The sequence below is a fragment of the Protopterus annectens genome, chromosome 5.part1 (genome assembly GCF_019279795.1).
Source record: "Protopterus annectens isolate FY-2018-M chromosome 5.part1, PAN1.0, whole genome shotgun sequence".
Lineage (NCBI taxonomy): Eukaryota > Metazoa > Chordata > Ceratodontiformes > Protopteridae > Protopterus > Protopterus annectens.
In genome coordinates this window covers 82,100,135-82,121,826 of record NC_056736.1, presented here as the reverse complement: position 1 = coordinate 82,121,826, position 21,692 = coordinate 82,100,135, and the positions used below count along the sequence as shown (strand labels likewise).

The window sequence follows — 21,692 nt, the reverse complement described above, 5'->3', positions numbered from 1 at the left end:
TCAGAGTCCTTTTTATCTACTATATGTTCAATTAGCTATGCAGTTCTTCACAGAAACTCTCTCAATCATTAGTGCTACACAGGCATGCAGTGGCTGTCTTTGAATCTCACCATTATGTATAAGTTTTTAACAAATAGGTTTGCCTGAATTAGAAATTTTCCTTATCTTTCAGTGGCTAAGCTATAAGAACACAGAGTGCATTCAGTGAAGAATAATAACTCATTTTTCAGAAGCATTTATTAAATCAAACATAACGATCTGCATTCATGATTACTTTTTAAAGGGAATCACAGCATTATATATACCTAGCTATAATACCGCTCAAGAGAAGATTTATATTCTTTTCAAGGAACATATCTAAAATAAATATGTCAGTACTTTCTTTAACCTTAATCCACATGTCTAGGGTTTACAAGAGAGCTTGAGCAGATTGTTCATTTCCTGAAATCAGCATTCTCTTGTCAGTAAAGTACAGATAACTGGAATAAAATTAAAATGGCCTATTTTATCTTTAAACAATTCAGAAAATATTATTGCAGATATTTAAAAAACATGGTGTTAGTCTTTAAATGGTATGTGCTTTCTTAATAATCTGTTGGAAATGAAGCATTCTGAAGACACAGCTTGAATAAGCTCATTGTTAATAAATATCAACAGAAAGCACGCACTTTGAGTGATAAACAATTTCAAACACATTTTGCACATAGACTGTGAAAGATTTGAAGAAATGCCAAGTTTATATTATCTCAAGTAACTGTATACCTCAAAAGCTTTATTATTCTACTGACCTCACCTTTTCAGAATGCAGCAACCATTTTAGCATTTTATATAGCTTCAACCACAGGTGTTTGTACCAGAAATGGTATTATTTTTGTTATAGACAATATAATCAGACAAGTGCGCAAGGAATGCTTTGAACTAAATGGAACATAGGTTTAAACAGCTGTACTTTAAATATATAGTACTGTCTGTTATTAAAGTAATTTTAAGTAGCACATAAAGCCTTTATGTGTTTCATTGCCTTGTAAATAATAAACTCTCCAGTTATTTATTCCATTTGAAGAAGCAATATTAAATCAAAGATGAAGATATCTTTCTACACAACTGCTAAAAATGAATTTTCTGTGTTTTTTCCCCTCAAGACAGGCAAATGAAAGTCTGGATTAAATTCCAGTTTTTGAAAGAGAATCATTGTGCATGAACAGGAAATTAGAATTATTAACAGCAAACTAATTCAATCTATCTAAATTATTTAAATTACTGTGTTGATGTCACTCATCATAATAAGGTAAATATGAAAAGTAGTCATATCAACAACTTTGTTCTGGCAGTATTTTTAAAAATAGTGATTGTTAAATTTCCTTGCAGCCTGTAAATAATTTATTTGAAAATATATTTAATCTGGAAATAATGGTTTACCAACAATAAGGTAAGAGTTATTGCTGTTTTCCGACTGGGTTTTTTTCAGGAAGTCAGTCATATATCCCTTTAATATATCGCTTTATCTTAATGGCCTCCTTATCATGATGATTAACAACAAAAGCTAAAATAAAAAATAATTCAAAGCAGAGTTCAGAATTTTGCATTCTCATTTGAGACAAAGGGCTGGATTCCAAAAGATTAGCAGAACTCTGTGGAGTGCATCAAGTTTCACACAAGGTTTACAGGAAAACCCGATTATATGCAAATGTGTCTCTGTCTGACAAATGTATCTCAGCATAATACAACCACAACAGATAAGCAATAATGTCAGCTCAAGTACTATCATAATCAAAAAACAATGCCAATGAAAAAAATGTCCATACATAGATATATTCCCATTAGCAATGTACATGTTTGACAGGTATACACAATCAAATCAACATGGCTGTAATATGCAGAAAACACTGACAGCATATAAAGGTGTGTCATCAATATTTATATACCAAAAACAGCATGAAAACTAGGTGCAAGAAATCAACACTGTAGAAAAAACACTAAGAAATGATGAAATAGGATTTATTTAGAGCATTCATCCTGTGAAATCATACTATCACTCTGCTGTGAAAACTTAAGCGTTCCTGTCCATTAAATATAAGCTATTTTACTTACCCAGGGAGCTGAATGGGGTCAGTGTAACAGTGGTGTATATCCCACCTAGTGCTAATACCACTGAGGCTCTAAATAAATGATGCAATCACATGGGTGAACTGCAAAGCAAATATCCTGACTTTGCACACGTGGCAGCTGGTGACTTTAATAAAGCAGATCTGAAAGAAGAACTCCCACACTACCATCAGTAGTCCTACAAGGGTGATATTATTCTGGATAAGGTGTACATAAATGTAAAGAAAGCTTATAAGGCAGTGCAGCTTCCACAAATGAGAAACTCTGACCATTATACCATATTACTATCACCAGCTTACAAACCTGCACTGGTTAGAGAGAAACCCACAAAGAAACAAATCAGGGTATGGCCCAAGGGGATTATGGAGGTCTTCCAAGACTCCTTTGAAATAACTAACTGGGATATGTTCGAGGAGGCAGCCAGAGTGAATCAGCATCTGAACTTTGATGAATACACTGAGGTAGTGATGGCATACATTTCAAACTGTGTTGATGAGATAACAAATACCAAGAGTATCACTATTAGAACTAACCAGAAGCCATGGCTCACCCCCTAAGGTGTTTGAGCCTTTGAAGGAGAGAAACACATCTTACAGGACTAAGGAAAAAGCAGCCCTAAGTGTAGCAAGAGGTAATCTCAGGAAGGCTAGAAAGGAGGCTAAGAGAGAGTATGTCAGAAAGTTATGGAGCCACTTTGAAGACATGAAGGATGCAAAGAGACTATAGCAAGGCATGCAGGAGATCACTGACTACAAAATCAGGTCAGCACAGTGCGAGGACAGCATTGAATTCCTAGACAGTTTGAACATCTTTGGTAGATTTGAGGAAAAAAAACAACAGGTTGTCACTAAAGCTACCCACTGATGATAAGGATGCAATACTCAGCCTCACCACAGAGGAAGTAAGAAGAGAGCTAAGGAGAGTGAATCCTTTGAAGGCTGCTGGCCCAGACAACATATCGGGAAAGGAGTTAAAGGCTGTGCCGATCAACTATGCACAGTGCTCAAGGAAATATTTAACAGCTCTCTTGCCATGACAAAAGTACCCTCACGCTACAAGGAAACTAACATCATCCCACTACCTAAGAAAACCACTCCCTCCAACCTTAATGACTACAGACGAGTCGCTCTCACATCCACTGTTATGAAATATTTTGAGCGGCTGATCAAAAAGTATCTTTCATCATGCCTACCTCCTAATCTTGACCATCTGCAGTTTGCGTGCAGAGCTAACCAATCCATGGTTGATGCCATATCAGTAACACACTACACATCTCCTTTGAGCATTTAGAGGGCAAAGACAACTATGTTTGGATTCTCTTCATAGACTTCAGCTCTGCATTTAATATGGTGGTACCAATGCAGCTGACAGAAAAACTGGCACATTTAGAAATCAATAAACATCTGTGTAACTGGATCCTGGACTTCCTGATTGAGAGACCACAGAGGGTGTGTTCAAGTAAGAACACATCAAAGTGCATCGCAATTAATGTGTTTTCAGTCCACTGTTATTCAAAATCCTGACCCATGACTGCTATGCTAAGCACAAGTCCAACCATATTATCAAGTTTGCTGATGACACCACAGTCGTGGGGCTCATCACAAAGGAGGATGAAAGGGCATACAGAGAGGAGGTGACATCTCTGATTAGTTGGTGTGAGGGGAACAACCTTGACCTGAATATAAGCAAGACCAAACAGATTATCATCGACTTTGGGAAAAGGAGAACAAGCTACCCAGTTCTCAGGATCACTGGTGAGAGTGTAGAGAGGGTTAAGAGTATGAAATTCCTGGGTGTGCATATATCAGAGGATCTCTCATGGTCGGGAAACACCAGCCAACTGGTCAAGAAAGAGCACCAATGCCACCAATTTTTAAGAAGGCTGAACAAAGCTAAGCTTCATCTTCATATTCTCTCCACCTTCTATTGAGAGAATTCTCACCTGCAACTTCACAGTGTGGTTTGGAAGCTGCACAGTTACAGAAAAGAATGCGCTACAAGGAGTGGTGAGGGTTGCAGAGAAGGTAACAAGTTCCAGTCTTCCATCGATACATCTTTATTCTGCAAGAAATATCTGAAAGGCCACCAAAATAATACAGGACAACATACATCCTGCACATGGACTTTTAAGCATCTGGCATGGGGCAGAAGATATCACAGCATCCGCTGCAGGACTACAAGATTCTTTAACAGTTTTTACCCTACAATGATTAGACTTCTGAACTCATGCACTAGTCCCAGGGGTCTGGATACATAATAAGTCAATTTTTATTTATTTGTGCAATATATACTTACATATATTCCAAGCAAGCACAATATTTATTTATTTATTATATCCATAGTCAATATTGTTTAACTCACTCAAGTCCCGTATTAGACAAATAACTTAGGCATTTCAATCTGTAGTGTGTTTTGTATTACTTTAAATAGAGTAGTTAATTTAACTTTGGGAGGGATATTCTTTTCGCATATCACATACCCATATATACAGCCATACAAACATAAGACACAAGGTAGCATACTCACAAAAAGTGATAAGAATATTACATGTAAATGTGCATGACTGATCAATAGACAGTTGGTTGTACACACCTATAGCATGCCACTTGCGGAAGAAATAGTCATTTATATTTGTACATAACAAGGGTTAATTTGTGGTTTGTCATTGTTAGGGCACACAAATGTACAGCCATACAAAACAATGCAGGTATAATATGCAAAATGAACACTGCTGAGAAATGTAAACATGTGTAACAGGCAGCAACAGTGTACACATTTCAGAAAATAAGCTTTGGACACAATACAGTGGTGTTGTGCCATAAGAACAAGGCTTAACACTACAGTGATTCAGTACATGTGCATTAATATGACACTGTCCTAAAATGCAAAATCAAAACAATGAACATCACTTTGTGCCATTAATGCCATATAGCACTGAAACAGGCTACACAGAGGTGAAAAATGTAAGCATAAATGAAAGAATGGAAATGAACTGCATAGTACAAGGGACACTAAGTACCAAGGATCATTGCACATGGGGCCGAGTGCTAGTGGGAGTCTCTGACACATCATTGACACAAATGTAGCATATCCTCTGATATGGGATGTAAGTCAAAAGACATACAAAATGCCAGCATTGCAAAAACAATGAGTGCAGACTATGTACATATATCAACCATGTGCACAAAACATCAGAGGAGAATGGCATCACAGTGGCATATCACACGTCATATGCCATTGCTATTCCATGTAGTCATGTGAAAACCATCAACAGGACAAGTGTGTGGCATTGTCAGCCTGCTGTCTGCATCAGACCTATCTGTCACATATAAGATCATACAGGATCATACATGACATTCTCATGGGTCACTGTATGCAGATGAGGCAGACCACAGATAGGTTGCAGAAATAATTTACTAGCATGTTGGTAACACTGTCAGCTTAAACAACAGTATATTATGTTCACGTGACACAATGGTGATGATGGCAGTGATATATATATATATATATATATATATATATATATATATATATATATACATATATATATATATATATATATATATATATATATATATATATATATATATATATATATATACATATATATATATATATATATATATATATATATATATATATATATATATATATATATATATATATATATAAACATGTGTCACAATGCAGCTAAATGATATAGCCCCATAACATCTGAATTGTGAAGTGTGCATCACAAGACATGTATTACAAACATGACCATGGTATTGGATATGTGCACAAAAATGTGCATATAACTGCAAAGATAATGAAGTAGGAATACAACATGGTGGCAGCATGACATGAGTGGAAGACATTGACAATGCTTACAGTTAAGAGGGCCCTCCCCTGATTGGGTTGAATGTCACAAATGATTTCACATGCAATATATTGGAAGGATTCACTCATGGTCCATGCAGAACATTCCCATGAGATCTTGCATCTGGGTTCTGATGATATCTCTGACTACATCCTACATCTGGTTTCCTCGGGTTGTCTGGCTGGGGGGGGGGCGGAGGTCATTGTTGATGTCTGTCTGCCAGAATGATGGCTCCTGATGGTCCTCATCCATCATCATCATCATCATCCTGCTGTCCTCCCTGATCCTTGGCGAAAAAATCTGCTGCCAGAGGTTGAGTGCGTCTATGTCATCCCTGGTGGATGGGTGGACTGGCATGGGTCCTGGACTCTGTAACATGACAGTAAGCAAAATGCATAAATACATAAATGTTGAAACAACAAGCCAAAATGATAAAAATAACTTCAATATGTGTAATAATGCAACATTTCCAAAAACTGTGCTCAGTATGGAATTTACTATTAATGTGATGTGTCAGTGTGGTGAGAATTAGTCCATCTGTAGTTCTGCTGTCACAACGTGCAATATATCCAGCACTAATGCAGTACACATTTGGCTGTTATGCTATTGAGACTGCTAAGCATGACACATTTGCAAATATATGTCTATATCAAACGTAATGCAGTATTACAGTTTAAGAAATGGGTCAGAAAGCATTATTACCTTACTGGGGAAGAACACACATCATGCACTCTGTGTGAAGGTCTGTTAACATCAAAGGTGTGTAAGAAAATATGTCAGAAATGCTATGCCTACTGCATGTGTAACAAGAGAGCTAGAAGACATCACTCAACATGTCAGAACAGCACCTAAAAAGGCCTGCAATCAAGCGCATGCACACACACACACACACACACACACACACACACACACACACACACACACACACACACACACAGACACACCGGTACCTGATTACCTCTGTGTGTAATTTACATACCAAGGAATAGTATAGCATGATGTATCATGAGTATGTAACAATATGCAGTTTTGATATCTTTGAAGGTATGCAAACATTACTGAACAATGTCAGCTGCAGAGCACAATGTCTATAATGACATGACATGTGCACACACTTCAATATATACAAAACTATGTGATGTTTACTGAACAACAACAATGATTCCCATACATGAGTAGCATCTTGAAGTAATAAAACTAACACTGTTGACCCATAAGGATGAGTAGTACAATCAAAAGACAGGCTGCCAAGTTGTGCACATTCCAGGCCTGGCACAAGGGGGTGTGCAGCACTGACATCCTTACAACACATAGATGGTACTAATTTAGGAGGATTTAAAGAAGTGATTGAGTTTCCCCCTCAGAATGGTAAACCAGCTTGTATAGTGACAAGAGTTTAAAGTATGTATGTGGAAGATCAGCATGAAATCTGTCATAGGTTCATAGGTTCATAGGTTGATACTAGGCTATCGTCCCTAGGGCCTATACAAGTTTAGCCATAACAATTCCCTGGCTATTTCTTCCCACACTATTTACTTCCCTGGACCCCTGTCTAGCAGGGTGACTGATGTGATCCCCGGGGTGAATTTCCTTTCTCCCATCCAATCATCAAGGTTCCTTTTGAAGAGGGCCAAAGAGGCACTCTGCTTGACATGTATGGGCAGTCTATTGCAAAGTCTGGGGAGTCTCTGGGTCAGGAACCTATCCCTCCAGCATGTTTTGTTTATTGTGATGACAAGGTTTAGATCCCTGGAGTGTGTGGCTCTGAGAGATTGGGATTTGATTAAGTGTAGCATGTCCAACAGCTCTGGGTTTGACATGGCCTTGTATATTAAGCAGAGATCGTCTCTGAGTAGACAATATGCGACAGAGTATAGATGGAGTTTTTTAAGGTGGTCAGCATAGGGCATCTGCTTTAGGACTGTGATTCTTTTAGTGAAGTATTTCTGCAGCCTTTACAGTTGTTGCAGATGTCATGAGAGCTACATACCAAATGGGACATTGTATTCTATAATGGATCTAATGAGGGATGAGTACAGTGGGACAGTGACCTCCTTTTTATTGGATGAAAAGCCCTTAGTGACGAGGTGAGCCACATAGAAGGATTTTCTGATTGTTGTGGTGATGTGGTTATTGAAGGTGAGACCACTGTCCACCTGTGTCCCTAAGTCTCTTATCACACTTTCAGTGTTTAGTGTACTGCCACCTATGTGGTAATTCATGGGTACATGTTTTATCCCAAAGGGAATAACTATACATTTCTTGGCATTGAACTTGAGCCCATGGCTCTGGCACCAAGCATCTGTTTCTGTAAGGCCTTTTTGTAGAGTATCCACATAATTTGGGGATTCAATAATGGCTCCCAGTTTGCAGTCATCTGTGAACTTTGTTAGCCAGAGTCCCTTAGTGTTGGCCTGTACTTCAGAGAAGTAGATGCAAAACAAGAGAGGTCCCAGGACTGAACCCTGAGGTACTCCACTTGTCACTTGTCTGGAGCTGGATTTAGAGTCAGCTACTTTTACAGAGTGGGTTCTGTCAGTAAGCCAGTTGGCAACCCATTGAGTGACGTAGGGATTAATGCCCAGCTTAGTAAGTTTATTGATAATTCCAGAGCGGGGGATGGTGTCAAAGGCCTTGGTAAGGTCCAGATAGGCTGTGTGGACTGCCTTACCCTTGTCCATAGCTCTAGAGACTGAGTCGAAGAAGTCAATCAGGTTCAGGAGACAAGATCGGCCCTTCACGAACCCAAACTGGGTGGGATACAGTGTTTTAAGGTTGCCAATGTCTTTGTTTATAAGTTCCATGATAATACGTTCCATGGCTTTGCAGATCAGGCTTGTCAGACTGATGAGGAGGTAGTTCCTGGGATCCAAGGTGGATCCCCCCTTGTGGAGTGGGATAACTGCAGCTCTGCACCACTCAGTGGGCACGAAGCCTGAGGTGAGGGTATGATTAAACATGACACTTAGGTGAGGTGCCAGTTCATTTTGTAGTTCATGTAGTACACAGCCTGGGATGTCATCTGGTCCCATGGATGCTGTATTCTTAGTTTTGGAGAGTGCGTTTTTTACCTGTGTGGCCATTATTACTGGAATTTGGCAATCTTCCGGTATTAAGATGGGCCATTTAGGGGATGAGAGGGGAGTGAAGTTGGCACTGAATCAATCTGCCAGAATATTGGTAATATCCTTGGGATCAGTATATTTAATTCCATTCTGTTGTAGCTCAGAGCAGATCTGAACATTACCATTTAGATTCTTAACATAGTTATAGAATGCCTTGTGGTTGTCTTTGGAATCTTTGGCAATTTTATTTTTGTAACTAGCTTTGGAGGATTTTATGAGGGATCTCAGCTTCTTACTGAGGCTGGTAAGGGAGTTTTTTTGCATCCTGGGATTTTCCGCTTTTCTGCAATAGCAGGGGACCACCAGATTGGCTTCCTTTTTTGGAGGAGAGCATCTTGGTTCTATTCGGGATGGCGCAATTCATGCATGAGTGGATGTGCTCGTACCGTGCCTTAGTGTAGGACTCAACAGTCGAACTTTCAGTTCCCGTCTGCATGGGTTTCATGAAATTTGTAACTTCTGACTTGAGTAGCATGAAGTTGGCTTTGGAGTAGTTTTTATGGCGGTTTCCTTACTGGGGGTGGGGGTGGGATGTGGATGTTAAGGGTGATTAGCTTATGGTCTGACCTGACCAACGAGGGGGAGACCATAGGTATGGAGCATCGATTTCCCATGTTGGTAATGACCAGATCTAGGATATTGTAGCTCCTGGTGGGACTATGGATTAGCTGATCCAAGGCATTGGAATTTATAAATTTCAAGAACCGTTGGGCAAAGGTGTTGGTACATGAGTAGTTTTCTCAGTTAATGGCAGGGTAGATGAAATAACCCAGTATTAGGGTGTTTGGTTGTATAGTAATATTTTCCAGTATGTTTAGAAAGGTGTAGTGAGAATCTTGGGGCATGGTGGGGATCTGTAGCAAGCTACAATTTGGATTGCAGTCTTACCTAGTGTTAGTTGCACCTGGAGAATTTCATGTGCATTGTGTTGGGCAACTAACCTGGTGGTGTGAATATCCTTGGTGAATATGAACACTCCTCCACCTTTAGTGTTTCGATCCTGGTTTGGTGGCCGAAAAGTTTGGTAAGAGTTGTAGCCTGGTATTGCAGCAGTGCTCTCTGGAGCCTTGAATCAGGTCTCAGTTACTGCACAGATATCAATGTTCTCCATTTTTAGGAGTGCCTCGTGAGAGTGCATTTTGAGGTTTAGACTTCTAGCATTGAGTAGCATTACCTTCAGATTTTGCATGCTTGTACCTGTTACGGTGGTGGTTTTGTCCTTTGAACTTTGCCTAAAAAGGCACTATAGGGGTGGCAAGAGCCTTAGCCAGTAACCTGAATCCCAAGGCCAACAGGTGCAAGCATCGTGGTCTGTTGATCATGTCATCCCAGGCAGACAGATGCTGGATCCCCTTTGAAAGACACCAGAAGCTTAGCCAATTGTTGAAGCCAATCATTTTGTCCTTATATTGTGGTATCATTCTGGGCGAAGGCAGAATGCTACTTAGGGCTAGGGTCATACCTGCATGGGACACATGATCCGAGAGCTCTTCCATGTCTCTTTTCATGTAGTCCAGGGAGGTACATCTCAAGTCATTTACTCCAACATGGACAATGACAGAGTCATATTTGTACTTGTTGTGGAGTGACTTGAGTGCATGAGTTATGCGGTAGATCCTGGCACCCGACAGGCAGCTCACTGTAATTTTCTCCTTGCTCAGCCTGGTGAGTGGGACATCAGTTTGCCTGACCATAGAGTCAACTATGACTAAAGTGTTAGGTATGTTGTCTTGCCTTAGGGGCTGTTGCTGGGTGGCACACTTGTGTTGTGAGCTATGTGACACTTTGGTTGTGATTGGTGTTTGTTTGCATTTCAGCTTCGGAGGCTCTTATTGCTTGGGCAGGTTACAGTCAAGGGCCTCCACATATGTGGATTTAGTGTTGCTATGTGTGGGTGTTGGTTGTGTGAGTTTAGAAGGGCTATGTGTTGCTTGAGGTGTAGTGCGGGTGTTAACCTTCTCCTCTTGACTGTCTAGCACAATCTTGGGTGGAGAGAGCTTTGCTTCCAGTTTGGCTATGTAAGTGCATCTCTCACAGGTTGTAGTGTTGGGTGGTAGGAGGAGAGGGTTATCTGTGTACATGAGGCAATTACTGCATTGCCCCAGTATGCCCAGATTCACCAGGTGGACAGGAGAAATCAACGGAAGCTGACCCTTGGACATGCCTGGACATGCCTGGTTTGGTGCTTTTTTTTTTGTTTTCCCTTACCTTAGCAAGGTACTTTGCAATTATAGGCTGTTTAGTGACTATGATTAATTTCTCCTTCTTAATAAGGAGAGTTGAGTCCTTGTATCAGTTTAAGGCTTCCTAGTGGTTTCCAGCAGGTATTAGAACAAGTGCTAGTCACAGGGATGCTTAAAGGTAAGATGAAAAAAAATGGTTTATCCTAAACACTGCAGTATACACTACAGAAGTTAGATGTGAAAGTACGTAACTTAAGTTTTACCTGTCTAAAAAGTTAAGTTTTAGTGGAGAGTCACTATTTTTAAAACAGCAAGATATATTAAAATGGGGTGATCACTTTTGTATTCCGGTACTACAGAATACAGTAGAAGGGCCAATAAATTTAAATAGTTGAAGGGGAGTGATTTCACAAAATGATAATTCTGTGATTACTCACACAAGCCAGTGAAAGCAGAGAGGAAATGAGATACATGGTCAAATTAACATAAGAGGCAGGGAACTAGAAAGACAGTGGTATTTAAGAACACAGACATTTAAGAACAAGACAGGGTGGGGAAAATATTCTGCCTGATTTACAAGAGACAGAGCTGTGGTGTCTTCTGAGGTTTTAATATGCAGTTAAAAACAAAATACAAGCAAAACACAAGATAAAGAAAACAAATCACAGCTCTTAAAATATAAAAAGGCAATAAACTAATACAAAATACAACAAATAAAAAGCAAACCAACCTTTCCCTCACAGCAAAGTGTAGCAGAGTCTGGGTGAGCCTTTCCAATAAAGCTCCAAATGTTTTATTTTACCCCTTACCCCTTTTATTGATAAAATATGTACATGTTTATCAATAATTGCATGCTGTCTGTCTGGACAGGATAAAACCAGTCCTAATAAGGCTGTGTACCTCTTCTTTATTTATGGAGTTATACTTGCCAGTGCATGCATATTGTGCACACTATATGTAACTTATAAAAATAGAATCAAACCCATAAAAGTCACCTATATCTATACTAGAGTCCATTACCATACCTGCCTAGTTATTTGTGCTATGCTATAGAACAAGTTACTGTTGCTCACACATGTTTGAGCTGCAAATACACAGTTACAGCATAATATATTGTACTTGGTGATATTTTATACTCCTGGAATGTTGGTTACAGAAGTCAAGGCAGATACAATATGCTAAAGGCTCAATTTTGTATATAAAGAGTGATGTGATCACCATTAGGCACAGTGGACAGTACAAGAAAACAAGGTTAATGGTGTATGAACAACAACAATTAGGGATTACATTTACTATTGTAGCATGTACCCCATATTAGTATATGAGAAGTACTAAGACTGTTATATAAGTAAATGCACAGATATGTACATACAATACATATGTAGACAGTTTTGTAAATATACAGACATAAGCATGCTTATGTAGACATGTGTCTACATATGTATATATATTTACATTTATATGCCCATTGGTACACTTCCAAATCTAAACATTTATAAACTTATATATGTATGTGTGTATGTATACAATAAAAAAAAAAATATATATATATATATATATATATATATATATATATATATATATATATATATATATATATATATATATATATATATATATATATATACAGAAAGTGGTGAGAATATGTACATAGATAGGATTTCCAAATAAAGATAAATGTCATCCGATGACCTATGTTGTGTTACAGAGTATGGTGCCTTAGTATTTCAAAATGACACATTCAGTATTTTTCAAGGCATTGTCCACCCCAACAAAATGTATAGTCATCTGCGGCCCAAGTGAAGTATGTATTACAACACAAAGATGATATTACATATGTTCTGTTGAATAGATCATGCATAAATGTCTAACATAAGCCAATGCGGGCATTACAGAAAGAAAATGACACATGTGGGAATAGAACCCTCTAACATGCAACAACTAAGAATGCAATTACTGAAAACACCTATAGCACTACCCATTCAGCTATACCACATTCTTAGGATTGCATATGCACATTTAATTTAGAACAATTGCAATTGCATAACCTAGTCATATTCAATGCCTGCCCACTTGCATTGCTCACATATCAGATAATGCAGGGTGCAGCAGTTGTATTGTTGCCTCACAGCAAGAAGTTATCTGGTATGATTCTTGACTGGGGTGCCTTCTGTGTAGTCTGTATGTCCTCCTTGTGTTCATGCAGATTTCCTCAGGGTGCTCCGGTTTCCTCCCACGTTACAAAGACATATGGATGGAGTTTTTCTCTCTGGGCCTCTGCTGATAATTGGTTTTGTTCCAAGTTGGACTTTCCCAGTAAACAAATAATAAATAAATATCCCAAATTTAGCTATAATACAGTGTCATTACAGAACATTTAACACTGAGGTTATTTCCACAGGTAACGTAAATATTTATTTATTTATTTATTTATTTATTTTACATTTGTTAACGGGGGTGTCTGACTGAGCCAAAAAGGCCCTTTTTCAGCAGAGGCCTGGGGAGAAAAGCTCCACAAAGAAAAATTACAGACACATTTAGTTATTTAGACATGATCAGTATACACACAAATTACAGGAAACATGTTTTTACAGTGGTATACGGCACATAAACAGTTACAGTGGAGAGAACAAACAAAAAAATATTAATTTTAAAAATAAAGGTAATTAATAGATTTGTGGTGTACAGCTGAAATTTGGAACATAGGTAGAATACATACATAGTACTCAGGTACAGTACATACAGTGTAGATTAGCCAGTGTTTGTGAGTAAGATTGAAAACTATTATCAAGTGCTCTAGATTTTGTATGCATGTGTTATTCTCTTTCACTAGCCTGAGGAGCAATCATGGCACTGCCAACTTTCCTTGAGATGTTGCCTAATGAGGTCTTTAAAGGAGGCTTTGGATGATGTATTTTGAATGCTTGTAGGGACAGAGTTCCATTTTTTAGCCACTGAACTACTATATAGTGCATATCCAAAGCTATTGTAGCTCTTGGTGACTTCTAGTAGTAGTTTGCTTGATGATCTAAGAGGCCTATTGGCTGAGTGATGTTGTACTAGGTATTTGAGGGCAGGACACTTATTGGGGAGGTAATAGATAGAATGACAAGAGGCAGAGCTGATCGTAGGTTAGGAGATTAGGCAGTTCTGGCCAGTGGAGCTGTCTCAAAGCAGTACAGTGATGACTTCTATATGAGCAATTTGCAGAAAAGCGGGCAATTCTGTTATAGCAGGCTTCCATTTTGCTTAGTTCAGTTTTGTTGAGATTAGTCAGAATGTGAGATGCATAGAGTAGGGTGGATAGAAGTTGGGAGCGAGCAATGGCTGATCTTGTGTTGTTGGTAAGAAATGGTTTGATACGGTAGAGCGACCCCAGTTTGGCATGTACTTTTTTAATAGTTGAGTTGAGATGACTATCAAATTTTAGGTGGGAGTCTATGGTTATTCCCAATAGCTTAGCCTGTGCCACTGGAGCAATTGGAGTAGCATTAGTGGAGTAGATAATGAATTGACTGTTAGTGTTTTTGTTAGAACTGGTTATAATCATAAGCTGAGTTTTCTTTGGATTGAGGATAAGTTGGGCTTTGGTAAGGTAGTTTTCAACGTCAGAGAATGCTAGTTGAGTTGTTTGCAGGAGGGTGGGAATGTTTTGTGCAGCACAGATTAAGGTAGTGTCATCTGCATACTGAATTATAGATGCATGCTGTGTGGAGGTATGGAGGTCATTTGTGAAGACTGTGAATGGTAGTGGTCCTAAGATAGAACCCTGTCGGACCCCTATAGTTATGGGCAGCTGAGGAAAGAGAGAATTTTCCCATTTCACAGCTTGGTACCTGTCAGTTAAGTAGCTTTGGAACCAGGTAAGAGTGGAATTTGATAGATGATGTTGGTTTAGTTTGTTTAGCAGGATTTAGTGTGAGATATCCAAAAAAAGAATTGACACTTGTAGGCCTTCATTTTTGAGATGGTTTACTGTGTCTGTGAAGCAGAGGAGGGCTGTAGTGGTACTATGGGCAGGTCTGAAACCATGCTGAGTAGGTGACAGGATGTTGCTGTCTAGGAGATAGTTTAGCATCTGGGTATGGATGCATTTTTCTAGGATTTTGGCCAGGGGGGAGAGTAAAGCAATGGGTCTGTAGTTATTGAGTTCAGTGGAGGTCCTGCCTTTATGTATGGGTGTAACATAGGATATTTTCCAGAGTTTGGGCACATAGTTTTCAACAATTGATCTGTTTATGAGAGTGGAGACTGGGATAGCAATAGCATCTGCTGTGAGTTTCAAGAAATAGCTGGGGAGTAGGTCGGCTGCTGTTGATGAGGTTTTTAGTTTGGAGAGCATGCATTTGATTGAAGTGGTGGAAACTGTTTTGAGGGTAAAGCTTGTATTAGTGTTATTTGTGTTGGGGGGATAGTGAGGAAGGAACTGTCCTGTGATACTAAGGATAGAATTGAGTTCACAAAGTGGGAGTTGAATTGTGTTTCGATGAGAACTTTAGTGTCAGGGATGATTGGTTTGGGGGTAGCCTTTTGGGTGGATTTTAGTAGCTGGTTTACATTTTTCCAAAATTTTTGCGGGTTGTGTTGGTATTTAGTTTGTAATGTTGTGTAGTAGGATTTTTTGTCCAGCCTAATGCATTTTTTTGCATGGTTGTGCAGTTCTTGGTACTTAGTTAGGCTTTGTGTTTCTTTGTTTTTTTGATAGTAAAGCCAGGCAGTGTCTCTGGACTTGAGGATTTGTTTGGTTTCTTTACTGAACCAGGGGTTTGTAGAGGTTCTAACCTTGATTTTGCGCAATGGAGTGACAGTGTCTAGGTGTTGTAGAAATGTTTTGTTGAAATATGCTACAGCCTGATCAAGTGGGAGGGTTTTTAGGGGGTCCAGTCACAGTTACAGAGTAAAGTGTTGAGGACCTCAGGAGATAATTTTTTTGTGTTTCTAGTGGATATATAGTTAGTGGTTTTGCATATGACTGTTCTACTATGTATAAAGTATATTATGTTGTGGTCACTTAAGGTATCTGGGAGACTGCCTGTATGAGGTTACAATGTGGGGTTGTTAGTTAGGACCCAGTCAAGGATGGATTCCCTTTTAGATTTTTTATCACATCTAGTTGGAATTTGGACTAGCTGCTGGTAGCCATGGAGATTTATTAGATTACTTGGTGGTTCTGATATACAGGTGAACCAATCTAGGTTGAAGTCCCCCAGAATAAGGGTTTCTTGTGAGTATGTGGAAGAACACCAGGATAAGAAGGTATATTACCAGGTGGAATATAGATCACAATAGTGGTGATGACCTTTTTAGGGTGAAGTTGAAGTTGTGAGATAAGTATGTCCCAATTATTGGGGGAGGGGTAGGAGTTTGGTAATTGATGGACAGTTAAGTTTGACTTGTACAGTAAGGCAGTTCCACCCCCTTTACGAAGTGGTCTGTCTTGTCTAATGATATTGTAGCCGGTAGCGAGAACTTCTGAGTTAGCTATGTTTTTATTTAGCCAGGTTTCTGTTAAAGCAACTATGTCTGTGGAGTAGTGTGCTATTGTGGCCTGGAGTTCAGGTATTTTATTTTTGATACTTCTAATATTAATATTTAGCATTAAAAGATGGTTGGTTTTGCTGCTGTTGTTGATTTGCCCAGGGATGAAGAAAGTGGGGATGTTATGTTCTGACATTTGTGTTGGAGCAGTTTGAGTTGGACAGGATGGATTTGGGCCTGGGTTGGGGTGGATATCCCCACTTATGGTGAGCCTGAAGTTAAAATGGTTATACAGATGTTGGAGTTTGGTGAGGAGTGTGAGAAAGTATTGTTTTTTTGGAGTAGGAATGAGAGCATATGTGTTTAGTCCTGAATTGGTCCGTTATGTAGTTCTTGAATAACTGTGGGCAGATATTATTATAATGCGTGGTGTCTGTATACAAGAGTGCATAATGCAGTGTTGTGCTACTAAGTTTAGGGATATTGCTAGAGTGATAACTTGTGGTGTTGTAAAGAATTATGAGAAGACAGACGACTTAGTTGTGTGATAGTCATGGTTATAAAGTTTAAGTTGTTTCTAGGTGGGGGGGTCTGAATAGGAATTATAGGGTTGCACTATATGTGGATGGGGGAGTAGTATGGGTGATGTAAGAAATGCCTAGTGGGAATGAGAGTGATTGGGAGTATTTTGTGTGGAGCAAGTTGGTGTGGTATAATGTGATATGACTTGAGGAACTGTGATTGGTGGAGGTGATGTGAGGGTGAGCTGTGGGTGTGGCTGTGATTACTATAAATGTAGAGGTAGTGGGGTGGGAGGAATAGGGGCAGGGCAGGAGAGCTGAGAGAGCCCGAGCGTTAGCGAGGGCGAACTGAGCGGGCAGAGCCAACCAAGACAAAAGAAAAGTAAGTATTACTTTACAAATCTGAACACTTTTAAAACAAATTCCTGAGGTCTAATGGCTTACCGGCAAGCAGAATGTAATTGCTGAGGAGCACTTGTGTCCTGGTGGGAGACTAGAAATTTAAAGATGGCTCCATGCTCAGCAGGATTCTAATATAGACTTTGTATTGGGGAGGGAGATAGCACAAGGGTGTAAACCAGGTGGAATGCAAAGAAACCAGAGAGGCAATCAGTGGAAATCAGTGAAGGCCTCAGAGGGGGTAAGTAATAATTCAAACTACCTGTAAAGTGAAGGAGAGAAGAGACAGCAAAGTTTATTAAGGTTGGGAGTGTGTCTTCACATTGACTTGCTGATTAGTAACCAGTTTGTGCACAGATTAGAGTAGGGAGATACATTAGCAATGAATGGGAATGTATAGAGATGCAAATAAACAGGTGGGCTTCCAAGTGATACAAACTAAGGCAGAAAGCACTGAGAGGGCTGCTTGATGGTTAATTTAGTCACAGGGATGTGAATTAAATGTATACTGTCTATTGGACAGTTAGGATTACTGTACTAGCGGGGGGGGGCACAAGGCTACAACAGTCAGTTTTATTAGCAAGCTGAGAACTACTAAGAAATACTGCTAATGTAATAGCTTCACTCTCATAAAACATAGAAGTAGAATGCCTGGGTGGACTGACCCTGCTCTTGAGGCTCAAAATGTATATTCTTGTTTAGTTTGCAGTACTGATTCCTTCTTATACTGTATGGGTGGAGTGGTAGCCGCAGATGAATGAACAAATGAAGCACAACTTGCTTGCTACTAAACGGAATAGCATGGAATACTCTCAAAGTGTTGCAGATAATGTAGAAATGCTTACTCATCTGCTGCCTAAGGTAGAAGTTAATGCACTCTGACAATAAAACACATACAGACATTCTCAGACAGCAGCACCCAAACATACAACATAGTCATATTTGTTAAATTAATGAAAATAAATCACTGCACAAGCAAGTTGACTTTGAGGGGTTTTAACATACAATCATTCAGCTTTATTGTACAGTACTACATGGCTTAACCAGTTGAGCTAATGGATAGCATTTGTTTTTCCCAGGGTGTACTAGGGACTCTTAATAAATATCACTTTAAAGTACTTATCTCAAACACATACAGTCATGAATGAGAAATTTTGTTACTATACCTTCCTGCACAACTACATTTCTGGCCTTGCTTGTCAGTGGATAATGTCAGAAGGTGAGGTTACACAGCCATTAATAGTGTACTACTCCACCATATTATGCATTACAATTAACTTACTGATGGTAACACAGAAGAAATATTATATCAATATAAATAAAGTCTGAACATTAAAAATTGTGTGTGCGCCTTATTCCACTAGTCATTTAGATATGCATGTGCCTGAATATACAGTGAATACTTAGGAATCACAAATCAGTACAGCAGAATACTTATTCAGTAAATTATTTATGTATGTAATAAGTGTTAGGGTTTGGATTATGTCACTTATTGTAGGCATCCAGGGGCTGGCATGAACCTCAGTGATCCTCTCTAGAAGTTGCTCCCAGTCCCAATGATGGAAGTTGTCATAGAGATGGCAGACCTATAAGCCAGTCCTACAGACACCGATGGATCCTTGGAGCTCCCTTGCAGTCCAGTTCCACATGTTGATGTGTGAAAAGTTCCTCTTGCATGCCTTGCATCCCTACTGAACATAAACAGCCAGCATCTAAAGTATTCTCCTTCCTCTAGTTGGGTGCTTGGATACACCACAGCCTTTTCTCCACCAACATCTCCTTGGAATTGATGAAAAAACTGATAAGAAATGCCTTGAACAAATTGCTTACTAAGGAACCATTCATTTAGCAGGTTGCAAGGGAATGAATGCAAAATGTATCAATATCACTTTATAAAAGTTGTGGAGATAGGGTTGTAGGAGTTTATTGGCGGACATTCAATGACAACTATTTGACATTTGCTCTGAGCACTGTGCACTTACACCAAGCTATCAATTAATGCACTGAGATTCAACAATTTATGCAGACATTCACAGATGTAGCTCCAAAACATTGCATGCCAATGAAGCTCATTAATTATGTATTGCACAAATAGTATTTAACAGCTGTTTGTGCTGAGATGCTCTCACTGTCAGGTATACCTTCCTGATGTTCACTACCCATAAGGTAAGCTTTCATGGTTAAACTGCTTGTGCTGTTAATGTGAACTACTGTGCTTAGTATTGTTCTATGATGGTCTTAATGTCCTGATCATTATCTGAACATAAATGTGTCAGTTACATGAAGGGTAGGGATGGCTTTCTCCCGTATGCATGTTTATGCATATATGCCCATCATAGCCAGTGAGATTTCTCCCATATTTAAGTGTGTGCTAACATACTACAGGAAGGTCAGATAATAACATCATACAGGAAGGTCTAACAGAGACAAATGGCTGGTGGCAGAGTCATGACTTAAAACTCAGTGCCAAAAAATGCATAATAGTACCTTTGGGGAAGTTGGACACCCAGGGAAACTACCTCATTGATAAAATATCCCTAAAAGTAGATGCAGCAGTCAGAGATTTGGGGACTTATGCAGCTAGTACCATAGTTTTTGATAAATATGTCTAAAGTGGTAAGGAAATCATTCTATGTCACTTAACTTATAAGTAATGAAACGGTATCTAGCAGCAGGGAAGTCATCGTGCCACTGTACTCAGCCATCATCCAACTCATCATTGAGTATACTGTTCCCTTCATTATGTACATGACCAGACACATGTAACAACTGGAATGACCAAAGAAATTGCTAACGAAAAAAAAAAAAAAATATATATATATATATATATATATATATATATATATATATATATATATATATATATCCATATCCATATACAGGGAGTAAAGATAATGTCGTCTGTAGATCACCTCAAAGCCCTAGCTCTATACTCTCCTACAGACCGCTGAAAGGTGATTTATGCATACAAGACATCATTAGATGCCACTCTCATGGACCTTTTGCATAACTACAAAATTAACAGCACCAGAACTGCTAAATCTACAGATATAAACTTTGCTCACTACATAAATAAGACTTGTTGGAGGCACAGGTATGTATTTCAGAGAATCCCCATCCTCTGGAATAGGCTTTTCATCTGTGTGAAATAGAACCCTTCCCTAATTGTAATCAATGCAACCTGGACCAGTGGATGGGAAATCAGAAATCCATTGCTGGTATGACACCTATGTCTCTGATGGACAGAGGTAGCTGTTAAATCATGCCCTAACTAAAACACCTCTTAAAATAACCTCTAAGGCACAATACCATGTGTGATACATTTGTTTGTATGTCTAGGCTCATGAAGGCCCTTGCGGTGGTTAACTTAGTATACACCTATAAACCTATGGATACATTTTTATCAGCCAGTGAACCATGAAAATGGATAGATCCTAACCAAATCCACTGGGAATGCAGTTCCACTTGTTAGTCCATAGTAGTGTTTGTGGATAATCATGGTTTATGAGACTTCATGCAAAAAGGCTGTGTTAAGTATACTTTGCAGGTATCTTCTGATACTGAGTATTACATTGTGAGTTGCCATGCCATTCAATAGACATGGTAGTATATCCAAATATTTAAGCCTGTTGCTTTCTTTCTGAGCTCACATCAAGCCATCATAGCTAAGATATTCATGTTAATATGTTTTTAATGTCCCGAGTTGTTGTTTGACACAAATGGCTACATATACTAGTTATATATGAGTACATTACACAGTTGTGCAACTCTTTGTGAATTACTCCAGTGACATCTGCTCAGTGTTGCTAATATATGTAGGTAACATGTTAGGGATGGTTGGCTTTACATATGACTATAAGTTTGAATAACCCACAGTTGTTTTTACTGAAGTAGTTTTGTAGTGGTTATGTGAATGTTTTATGACTGTCAACATTCCACAGAACTGGGTTTTAAACCTACCTCTGGATGCATGACATATCCTAAGCTGTAGAATAGGGAGACTATTTTGCATATGCATACT

The 21,692-nt window shown here is 39.0% G+C and overlaps 1 long non-coding RNA gene across 1 annotated transcript in view; it reads right to left on the bottom strand.

Annotated features, from left to right (window-relative positions):
- Nucleotides 1–5,783: 5,783 nt before the first annotated feature.
- The window catches only part of LOC122803284, a 707,615-nt gene continuing 691,706 nt past the window's right edge, over nt 5,784–21,692 (bottom strand). The window contains exon 6 of the long non-coding RNA XR_006365093.1: nt 5,784–6,334. This is a non-coding gene — a long non-coding RNA (uncharacterized LOC122803284). The remainder of the gene's footprint in view (nt 6,335–21,692) is intronic.